The sequence below is a fragment of the Taudactylus pleione genome, unplaced genomic scaffold (genome assembly GCF_031769625.1).
Source record: "Taudactylus pleione unplaced genomic scaffold, aTauple2 ptg000086l, whole genome shotgun sequence".
In the NCBI taxonomy this organism is placed as follows: domain Eukaryota; kingdom Metazoa; phylum Chordata; class Amphibia; order Anura; family Myobatrachidae; genus Taudactylus; species Taudactylus pleione.
The window spans coordinates 21211503-21223820 of NW_028284488.1; the positions used below are offsets into that span (position 1 = coordinate 21211503).

At 41.9% G+C, this 12318-nt stretch overlaps 1 protein-coding gene across 1 annotated transcript in view; it reads right to left on the bottom strand.

Annotated features, from left to right (window-relative positions):
• The window catches only part of PHYH (phytanoyl-CoA 2-hydroxylase), a 46696-nt gene that overhangs the window by 10578 nt on the left and 23800 nt on the right, over nt 1-12318 (bottom strand). The gene's annotated exons all lie outside the window — the stretch shown is intronic.

Consider the following 12318-nt stretch of genomic DNA (forward strand, 5'->3'; position numbering starts at 1 on the left):
ATGCCTTCGTACCACTGTTAGTTTATATTGTTCCTGCTGTGTTCAGAGAAGGCAGTTAAAGGTCAAAATTATATTGATGTTTAAAGATTGATGCCCAATGCCCCCCCCCCATCGATAGTGAGAGAACATGTTTTATAATCATCAATGATCATATGTCGACAGCAACCTATATGTAAGGGCTTTGATGTCACATCCCTCATTGGGCAAACATATATACACCAATAAGGATTCTGCCTTTGAACCTCTATACACCCCTGCCTATACCTTCTGATATCCTGCCTATAAACCTCTAAGGATGACGCTATTTTGTGTAAGCAGTTATACAGTAAATAAAGACTCCAGACCTAGAACCTGTGGTTCCAAAGCACAAAGTATTATTCAAGTAAAAGTACAGTCAGTTACACGCTAGTTATAAGTACAATTTAGCGCAAAGGAATTATACAGACCAGTTATACATACGCAGCGCTCTGGACCAGATGTAGGCATCAGGAAGAAACCCCTCATCAATCAGCATTCAGCACGAAGACTCGAAACACAGGGTCAGAGCACACATATTTATACCCCCCAGAAATAAACAACACAATAGAGAAGTTTGTTGCTAATACCATTGGTCCTAAAGGAGAGGGCATATGTTACAAGGCATCTAACAGGTTGGTTCAAATAGACACAGTCCAGCCTCTAACAACTGGTGGTCTCTGGTTTCCCACCTCATGCAAATCCCAACAGTTGGTCATATAATGTACATTTTGTTGCTTGAAGTTTCTGTGGTCCATAAGTTGAGAATGCCTGTTGCGATCTCTACATCGATGTTACCAGAATACTGTTGAGAGAGTACGCATCAGTACAATACCAAACATGACTTATCACGTATAAAACCTTAGTTACAAAATAATCTTTATTTCATAGCAATTATAGTAAATGTGCATACTTGAATCTTATACCTTAAAGCTTATGGAACCTTGTATGTGAATATGTAATGTGTGAGTATGTGGGGTTTGATGTAAAGACGCTAGTTAGGTTTATCTGATTTGGGGCAGATGTGCATGCATGCAGCTAATAAACAGCGTTCGCATGCAGGATATTGTGCATTCGCTACTGAGCGTCATGTTAGCAGCTTAACTGTGCGTAATTGCAGTGTTCATGCATGAGATTCCATACACATTCTGTCTGGGTGTGGGACTAAAACCTGTTTAGGATTCAGACAAATTCAATTGTGTAGATCAATGCCTGGGTTATATTACAATTGCCACAACTATACTTGCCTACATACAGGGATTCCCAATTTGTATGTAAAACACTCACAGTATCCTGGTGCAGTGTCTATTCTATTTACTTTTCTCAGGGGCTGCATTTCTAGTTGTTTTTGGTAGATTATCAAAAACATTGCTATCTGTACTTAGCTCGTGAGTTGTAACTTAAAATGGCGCTGGTCGCAAAATGGCGTCTTGCAGATTCTTGTTTCTAAAATGGAGTCTAGCTTCCATTCGCAAGATGGCGTCACGCACGCCAATTTCTACGCTGATTCCGTCTCGGCCACTAATCCAGCTTCGACAGTCCACCCTTTGATAGCGAACAACATGCTATCACATCCTGATTTAAAATTAATTTAGGCATACATTTATATATATTAATGTTATTAGGGGATGGCACAAGGTGGTTCTTAATCCATCAATAATGTGTCTCAAGGAGGGGAGATAAAACTACCATTATACGCACACCGCGGACCTTGGGAGATCATGTGAAAGATGTGGGGATGCACCAGTCCTACAAAGGAAGTTTTGATATAGAATTAGGGACTTACATTATTTGAGGTGTTTTTAAAATAACATTTTGATACTTTGTATGCACATCTAAATATAATACATTATATGATGGTATTTCTAGTTCAGAGTTGTAATGCAGTTCTACATTTACCTCAGTATTCATATGGATACTACTAACCACCATCATAATTTCGCTCTTCCGATTTACCTTATTTTTAAATTTTCCACACTTCAACACATTAGGAACACACTGGACACATATGCCAATTATTATGATGACAATCAGTATAAGGATTAAGAATTTGCCTATGCTGGCGATCACTTCCTGGACCCATTCCCCTAGACCTGAGAACCATTTCACTGGGTTCAGCCATGAAACCCATCCTTCTATTTTCTCCCCTACTTCAGCCACTGAAGCATTATGGTTCTTACGAAATTCCCATTTTAGCTGCAGAATTTCATCCATCTTTTGGTCTATCACCTCCTTGGGGTCACTGGTATCATTGGTTGACATAGGTGCAACATTTTACTCCAAATTGGGTGGCCAACGTTACGCAATACCCTCCAGTAACAGCAGTTAAATAATTTAACACTAGCCTGTGTTGCACCAGTTCTTTCTTGTATGCTTGCAATTCTCTCCCTGTATACCTGAATGTGTCATCGTACATCTCGGTGATATTATCTATTAATTTAGCAAGTTCCTGAATATATCTAAAATTTAATGTACCCCCAGCGATCCTGGTGGGATCCAATGCGACTAAAACTTGAAAGCCAGTTGTCTCACTAATTAACTGAGTGGCTTTATGCACGTCACCATGTATCATATTTCGTTTGCCTCTGTGTTCATATTGCGTGTGAAGATATGGTGATGGTGTGTTTTTATAAATACCAAGCATTTCACCATGTGTAAGGGTCATAATTTCTGGAAGTAGTCTTCCCAAATAACATAACAATTACGGTACTAAGATTGGTCAGACACTCCCCTGATTTAGCATAACACTCCTCCTCCTGACTCCACTCCATCAGCACTGCCATCAGCTCCCACCTCCTCTATCGGTCCTCCATCACAGAAACTGGGTATCCCCCAAAAAACCAAGATGACGGAAACTCTGGAAGAAGAATACAAAAATGAACACAGCAAAACAATCCCTTGCTGCGACACTGATCTACAGTTTTCTTTTAGCTCAGGTTTCTCGCTGTCACCTTTTTAATCCTCCCGGCACAAGCTCGCAATCGACAGGTCCACGTTATTGGCCTCGTCTCCGTTTTGTGTCTCCACCGGTTGGTTAACCTCCCTGTAGTGAGTGGAATGGACCCACGTATCTTCCCCGGCCACCCTTTGAGGATGTGGTACTTTGTCAACAACGTCAGATACGGACCTTTCCACCGATCAGTCAAACAACCTGAGCTAAAAAAATTTGGATCATAACAAATTCCCCAGGTTTGACATCATGACAGTTTGCATCAGACATGTTGGACATGTCATCTTCGTGAGACACTGCACAGTAACCTCCTTATCATATTTTCACATGAGGCTGCCTGTTAAACAGTATCTCAAAGGGGGGACAGATAAAAGAAATGACAGTCTGGAATGATCTTGGTTTTATTACCCATCACCTTACACATGTTCTGAGAAACGTAACCTGTAAAATGAGTCCTCCTATCACTTTTAATAATTCTAGGGATATAGTACCTGCATACAGGTTCCTGCAATTAAATCTTGTTATTAATAGCTACTGCTCTAAATAATGCCTGGGCCCCTGGGTTGGATAGTATTCAGAGTATTTGACCTTAGCCTGGCATGGCTGACGTTTATCCTTAGCAACCTTGTGTCCTGTGTGAGAGATAAAGCACAACAGTTTAATATCAGTTAAACATGACTTAAATACAACAATAAATCGTCCACATTTTACATTACAATCTTTTTAACCTGCCAATGGATCTGTTCTAAACAGTCATATAAGGCCTGGGAGAAGATACTGGGGTTGCCTATGAACCCATGGGAAACCCGTGTTCGTGTGTGGTGTTCTTCACTTTGCAGTACTTACTTATGTGTCCCACTTGGTGACAGTTAAAACATCTTTTTGAACGGGGTGGATGAAAGGATTGTTGTGGGAGTTGAGCAAGAGGGAAAGATGGTGGGTATGGGTAGGAATATGGAGGATAAGGGTATGGTGGGAGGTATGAAGTTTGTGGGTAGCATGGGACCTGTGGTTTTGTATGATATGTGGGGTAAGGATGTGTTTGCTGTGGTGTGGGATTGGTGAGGACGTGTAACTGTTCAGGTGCAAGTGTGTCTACTGGCTGTGATGTTACAGTCATTCCTTCCAGAGCTTGGATACTGACAGCCATTAGTTTTTCGCTCTGGGTCTCTCTCTTCTTTGAGATGTTCTTATCATGTTCTATGAGTGTATCTATTGTGACTCCCCTCCAGCCAGGTTGTGAGGTCTGAACCCGAGTCTTTAAGTCTTCTTTAAGGCCATCCATGAGTATGGTGACAATCATTCCCCTGTGGTGAGTGCTATCTTTAATAACTTCTAACCCAGTGTACTGGGTGATATTCTGCAGAGTCCGGTCGCAATAATCTTCTGCAGATTCACTCTACTTTTGCTTTATGGTGAAAATTTTGTTCCAGTTAACTACTACTGGAAAATATATACCCAATTGAGTTATGATGCGGGAAATATTATCTTGGTTTACTTGGTCTGTTAAGGGAACGTCACCATCCAATACACAATCCGTGATAAATTTTGTCACGTCAGTATTGCGTGGTAGACAGGCACTTAACACCACCCGCCAATCTTTATTAGTTGGCTCATGAGAACTACCCAAATTCCTCAAAATTCTTTGACATTTGGCTAGTTCCTTGTTGGGATCGGGGAAATCATTTATGATGGAATTTAGTTCTGCTCTTGTCCAAGGACAATGCATTACCACTTCCCTCGTGGGCACTACACCGTTCGCATCTGCATTTCCATTCGGAACAGTTATTGATGCAGCTGCTACCTTTGACCTTGTTATCTGGCTGGGGGTTTAGTCTGCTGCTGCTACGTATGATATTAACAACTTCCTCTACGGGTGCAGAGGGGGCTAGCACTTCCCTTACTGTTACTGATGGCACCACTCGTGATTGTTGTGGTGCAGCATCTATCATCTGTACAGCATGGGAAATGGCAGACATTACAATAGGCTCATCATCCACATTATAAACATTTTCTTTATAGTTGCTTAAGAGAGGGTACAAATTACTTGTTAAATTTTTATGGGTATTTTTGATATTTTGAACTGCTGGCAATACCTTCTACAACGCTACCTTGCCGCACGTGCGCGCCATTTTGCGGCTCGCTTGTATTGCAATTTAGCGTCGTGGATGCATTCTCTAGGAATGCGCTCACAACGCTAGTTTGCATCGCTTGCGTATTTTTAAGCAACGCATCCCCTTCATGCTGCCACAACTTTAAACATTCATAATATTTTACCTCGAGAGCGCATCAGATTGATGTGGTCTCGGACATTATTCAATACATCTTTATCAAAACTACCAATTCTAGGAAACGGTTTAACACTCTTCCTCATCATATTAAACCATAAATCACAATACCTGGTTGCATTGGCACCGTACCTAATATAAATAATATGCCGCGCCGACCCAAGTGGCGCTTCCAACAGCGGCAAATCATTTAACATCTCTACCGATCGCTTGGCCCTCATCCTGGGAGAACCCTAAGTTTTTCAATAAAGATTTAAATTGGTGAAAGACAGTCTAGATACTCTCACTTACCTATGGAAGAAATTTCCAGATGCCCCCGCTCACCTACGGAAGAAATTTCTAGATGCCCCCGCTCACCTACAGAAGAAATTTCTAGATGCCCCCGCTCACCTACGGAAGAAATTTCTAGATGCCCCCGCTCACCTACGGAAGAAATTTCTAGATGCCCCCGCTCACCTTTTATCTCTCAGCTCACAATCACAAATTTCCTAGTGTGGCTCAACTACAATGCTCAAATAACCCAACCTAATTATTGAACACTGCAACTACACTGAGAGCCGGTCCCTACAACAAAGACAACATGTACACCTGCTGATGTGTATAGAACGGTAAGCTACTTACCGAGCTACTAGGCCAACTCCTGCGCCTAGTACTTAAGGGTCATACAATACCCTTAACCTTTAGGTCCCGTGTTACACCCTAAACAAATACTCACAATCACACATTCTTTTCCTGTGCAGAAAACTACATGTTAACCCTATTATTGGCAACAATTGAAAAGAATGTAAACCTCAATGGCTTTGTTTAAACACGTGGCAGTACAACCGGAAGTACGTATACGTTATTGTGAAACCAGTCGCATACACAATAATGCGACTACCAAAAACTGCGACTCAGTCGCGTGTTCAATACTGCGGCACCCCTTTAAATGTTAGGTTCTAACAACAAAGGAAAACAAACTATTTCCTCTCTTGTCCCTGGATTCTAGTCAGCGTCCCTGGCTCACACGAAAACGGGTAGCGATCTCTCAGCACCGAGCTGTTGCAGGTAAACCCTGCATGTGGCCACTCCACCCTTTGGTGAGATATCGATAACCGTATGTGCCGTGTGAGTGGGCAAGTGACTTCACTACGAGTCCCCAACTAAGGATTCTCCCTTTGAACCTCTATACACCCCTGCCTATACCTTCTGATATCCTGCCTATAAACCTCTAAGGATGACGCTATTTTGCGTACGCAGTTATACAGTAAATAAAGACTCCAGACCTAGAAACTGTGGTTCCAAAGCACAAAGTATTATTCAAGTAAAAGTACAGTCAGTTACACGCTAGTTATAAGTACAATTTAGCGCAAAGGAATTATACAGACCCAAGTACAGTTATACATACGCAGCGCTCTGGACCAGATGTAGGCATCAGGAAGAAACCCCTCATCAATCAGCACGAAGACTCGAAACACAGGGTCAGAGCACACATATTTATACCCCCCAGAAATAAACAACACAATAGAGAAGTTTGTTGCTAATACCATTGGTCCTAAAGGAGAGGGCATATGTTACAAGGCATCTAACAGGTTGGTTCAAATAGACACAGTCCAGCCTCTAACAACTGGTGGTCTCTGGTTTCCCACCTCATGCAAATCCTAACAGTTGGTCATATAATGTACATTTTGTTGCTTGAAGTCTCTGCGGTCCATAAGTTGAGAATGCCTGTTGCGATCTCTACATCGATGTTACCGGAATACTGTTGAGAGAGTACGCATCAGTACAATACCAAACATGACTTATCACGTATAAAACCTTAGTTACAAAATAATCTTTATTTCATAGCAATTATAGTAAATGTGCATACTTGAATCTTATACCTTAAAGCTTATGGAACCTTGTAAGTGAATATATAATGTGTGAGTATGTGGGGTTTGATGTAAAGACGCTAGTTAGGTTTATCTGATTTGGGGCAGATGTGCACGCATGCAGCTAATAAACAGCGTTCGCATGCAGGATATTGTGCATTCGCTACTGAGCGTCATGTTAGCAGCTTAACTGTGCGTAATGTGCGGTCTTCATGCATGAGATTCCAGACACATATATATATATGTGAATAAATATATTTATACACATTATATATATATATATATACACACACACACACATCTCATTCCTTATTTACAGTTTCAAACTGTAATGCAAATGTGTGACCCCCAGCTGTGAAGCCGGGGGCCATTCTGTCTGGGTGTGGGACTAAAACCTGTTTAGGATTCAGACAAATTCAATTGTGTAGATCAATGCCTGGGTTATATTACAATTGCCACAACTATACTTGCCTACATACAGGGATTCCCAATTTGTATGTAAAACACTCACAGTATCCTGGTGCAGTGTCTATTCTATTTACTTTTCTCAGGGGCTGCATTTCTAGTTGTTTTTGGTAGATTATCAAAAACATTGCTATCTGTACTTAGCTCGTGAGTTGTAACTTAAAATGGTGCTGGTCGCAAAATGGCAGATTCTTGTTTCTAAAATGGAGTCTAGCTTCCATTCGCAAGATGGCGTCACGCACGCCAATTTCTACGCTGATTCCGTCTCAGCCACTAATCCAGCTTCGACACCAATGAGCCATAACATTAAAACCACCTTCCTAATATTGCATAGGTCCCCCTCGTGCCACCAGAACAGCTCTGACCCATCGTGGTATGGACTCCACAAGACTGATGGTGTCCTGTGGTATATGGCACAAAGACATTAGCAGCAGATCCTTTAAGTTGCGAGGTGGGGCCTCCATAGCTTGGACTTGTTTTGCCAACAAATCCCACAGATTCTCGATCGGATTGAGATCTGGGGAATTTGAAGGCCAAGTCAACACCTTAAACTCTTTGTTATGCTCCTCAAAACAATTCCTGAACAATGTTTGCAGTGTGGCAGGGCGCATTATCCTACTGAAAGAGGCCACTGCCATAATAGAATACCGTTGCCATGAAGGGGTGTAATTGGTCTGCAACAAAGTTTAGGTGGGTGGTACATAGCAAACTGTGATGCACTTTGTGTTCTGACACCTTTCTATCATAGCCAGCATTAACTTTTTCAGCACCTTGTGCTACACTAGCTCTTCTGTGGTATAGGACCAGATGGGCTAGCCTAAACACCCCATGTGCATCAATGAGCCTTAGGCACCCATGACCATGTTGCCAGTTCACCGTCAGTCTTTTTGGTAGGTACTAACCACTGCATACTGGGAACACTTCAGAAGACCTGTTATTTTGGAGATGCTCTGACCCAGTCGTCCAGACAGCAAAATTGGGCCCTTGTCAAACTCACTTACACTTGCCCATTTTTCCTGCTTCCAACTCATGAACTGCAAAAACTGAGTGTTCACTTGCTGCCTAATATATCCCAACACTTGAGAGATGCCATTGTAACCTGCTGATCAATGTTATCCACTTCACCAGTCAGTGGTTTTAATGTTATGGCTGATCAGTGTACATTCCATAGAATTCACTCCCAAGTCCTCTTCCACGGAACTAAAAGAAACAGTAATATTTCTTCCTGTATATATTTGTACTAAATAACTAGCAATTTTTCGATAGAGCACCACTAATAAAGGGTTTATTTGGCACAGTGATCTTGGCTTTTTGAAGGTGGGCTAAGGCTTTATGGTGTAGAAATCCTCCTGGTGCTGTGTTTCTATGCAAAGCAGAGTGCAAACAAGCTTCCCGGTGGCCAGCAGAGGTGCAACCTGGAAGTGGCATCATATAGGTGCCGAACTTCCAGCAAGCTCAAACCTGGCAGAAGAAGAGGTTAGAATCTGCAGCCCCCAACCCCATTTGTTATCTCGGAGGGATGATCTAAACTCACCGTGATCAGGTAAATACAGCTATGACACTAAAAACGCTACACTTATACTAACATACACTTGTCTCACTCAACTGAGTGAAACGAAAACAACATATATTTTGGATGGCAGTCATAGAGGAGAAAACAAATGTCATTTACATAGTTAAACTGGTGTTACCTGAAACAAATAAATGAAAAACAAAAAGACACATAGGGCCTGATTCAGAGATGGATGCTTCTGTTCTTGCGTCTGTTGCTGCGATAATATGCAAATGCTAGTTACTGACTTGCCTTGGTGTAGTAGCCTGCGTCTGAATGAGTGAGCCCTGCTTTCACTAACTTACTGAGCTGCTTTCACGAACACACCCGCAACACTTCCATAACATACCCATGAGATGGACTTTTTTGTGTTCATTTTAGGTCCCCTTCCAGTCAACACCAAGGAATGCCCATCACTATGCCGCCCCATATCCGAGATACGGCTGTCCACATCGCAGCAGTTCTTTGTGCGTACACTCTGTGTAAGGCATGCATTGTAGGGGGAAGTGCGGCATTGCATTGGAATTGTGTGCCCCTCTAAATCAGGCCCATTGCCCAACAGTTACAATGGATTTGCTCAACTCCCACACGTACACTTCACTTATAGGTTCCCTTATATGTTTATATTTTGTAAGATACTAGAACTGTGGCATGTTATCTGTGATCAGTTAGGCTGCATAGACATAGGCAGCTATAGTCAGTCATAGATTCAAAGTGTTAGTGTAATTAGTGTAATTAAAATTTGAGAACTAAGACGGAGATACGCCGGAGTTAAGCTGGAGGAAAACTGAGGGAGAACATCCTCAAAGCCAGAACGCTTACTGAACGACATCAAGCAACATACTTATGTGAATTACCAAATTCACCATCTGCTGCTGTATGCATATCCAGGAAACTCCTTACTGCACTCCCTGCTTGTACATTGCAGGTACTCCCCCATCTGCTGCTGTATGCATATCCAGGAAACTCCTTACTGCACTCACTGCTTGTACATTGCAGGTACTCCCCCATCTGCTGCTGTATGCATATCCAGGAAACTCCTTACTGCACTCACTGCTTGGCCATAGCAAGTACTCCCCTATCTGCTGCTGTATGCATATCCAGGAAACTCCTTACTGCACTCCCTGCTTGGACATAGCAGGTACTCCCCTATCTGCTGCTGTATGCATATCCAGGAAACTCCTTACTGCACTCACTGCTTGGCCATAGCAAGTACTCCCCTATCTGCTGCTGTATGCATATCCAGGAAACTCCTTACTGCACTCCCTGCTTGGACATAGCAGGTACTCCCCTATCTGCTGCTGTATGCATATCCAGGAAACTCCTTACTGCACTCACTGCTTGGACATAGCAGGTACTCCCCTATCTGCTGCTGTATGCATATCCAGGAAACTCCTTACTGCACTCACTGCTTGGACATAGCAAGTACTCCCCTATCTGCTGCTGCTCTTGCTGATTGATCTTGTTGTTCAATACAATTCTGACTGGATCGGCTCTGTACATTGTAAATTTTGCCTTCATACTACAGAAAATCCTTTTTGCATTGCCTTTTTCCATTGCATCAAATCTATCCACTTTAATAATTTTTATTTTAATAACTAATTCCTGCACCCACTACTCACATACTTCTCTTTATATCTCACTTTTGGAGCTGCGCTCATACATTAGCAGCATTGTTCTCTTACCTGTATTTTTGAATATTTAACAACATTTATCTACACTGTCTCTACATCACACAGCCTCCACTCCAGTTTTCATCTCACTTATTACCTCGTCCACAGCATAAACACTTTTACTTCAAACACCCCCCTTATTCAGTGCCTATATAATCCTCTACTTTATCCATCCCTATCCCACTCCTCTTGTCTTCACTTGATGTTTCCCATTTTTTGTCTCAACAGTCTCCCTTCCAACCCTCTGCTTCTCTCCCCCACCTTTCCTGTTCCTCCACTCTCAACCACCTCCCTCCCACCATCATCTTGCTACCCCAGCACTAAGCCCCATTCCCTCCTGGTTCTGCCTGTCACCTCCAGGGCTGCTAAGAGAAATTCTGGGCCCAGGTACAGCAACATCCAGTGGGACCACAGCATGTTGGGCATGGCTGCACCAATTTGTGGGTGGGTCTAGCATGTAAGAAGCACCCACTCACAGAACCATGGCATAGCACCCATCAGCTGGGTCTAAAGTATTCACTATTAGGATGGCAGGGCAGTCCCAGAATAGCTGCATTTTTATCTGGATGTATTTAGATGCTTAAATGTAACAGACAAAAATTAAAGTGCAACTAATTTATTTTGTACATCTCTCATGTTAATAACACATAAATAAAATCTATTTTCTGTCATAGAGATAGATGAACGAAGGACTTAATTTTGACATAACATCAGGTCATCTCATAACATACACATTACGCAGCATATATACTAACCCACTGCTCCATGCTCCTTCCTCACTATCTGCCCCATCTGTGTCACCCGTCTATCTGCCCCTCCCCTTTAGAATGCAAGCTCTTGCGAGCAGGGCCCTCATCCCTCACGTGCTTCTCCTTCCCCTACGTATACTATCATGTACTCCTAACTCCCCAATTGGCACCTAACACTTGGTTGCTGACGCCTGGCTGCTTGTGACGCCCTACAGATATGTTTGTCCTGCATTATTTTGTACTGCTAATAAAGTTTTTTCTTGTGTGCTCATTTATGTACTGTGTAAGGCGCTGCGGAACCTGTGTGGCGCCATATAAATAAAGGATTAAAAAAACAATAATAATAATGTTCTGTGTTGAAACAAAATGCTTGTTAATTTATGCAAATAATTGTTCTTATCATGTAACGTTATTAAGATGTATTTTTTTTTTTTTTTTTTTACCTAAGCAACACTAATACAGGTTGAGTCTCCCATATCCATATATTCTGAAGTACAGAATATTTTTAGCATGACTGAGATAGTGAAACCTTTGTTTTTTGATGGTCCCATGTACACAAACTTTGTTTTAGACACTTAAGTATTAAAAATACGGTATCAAATTACCTTCAGGCTGTGTGTATGAGGTGTATAAGAAACATAAATGAATTTCAAGTATGTACACAAACGTTGTTTGAGCCACAAACTTATTGAAAATATTGTATAAACTGACCTGCAGGCTGTATGTATAAGGTTGTATATCATACATAAATGCATTCTGTATTTAGATTGGGATCC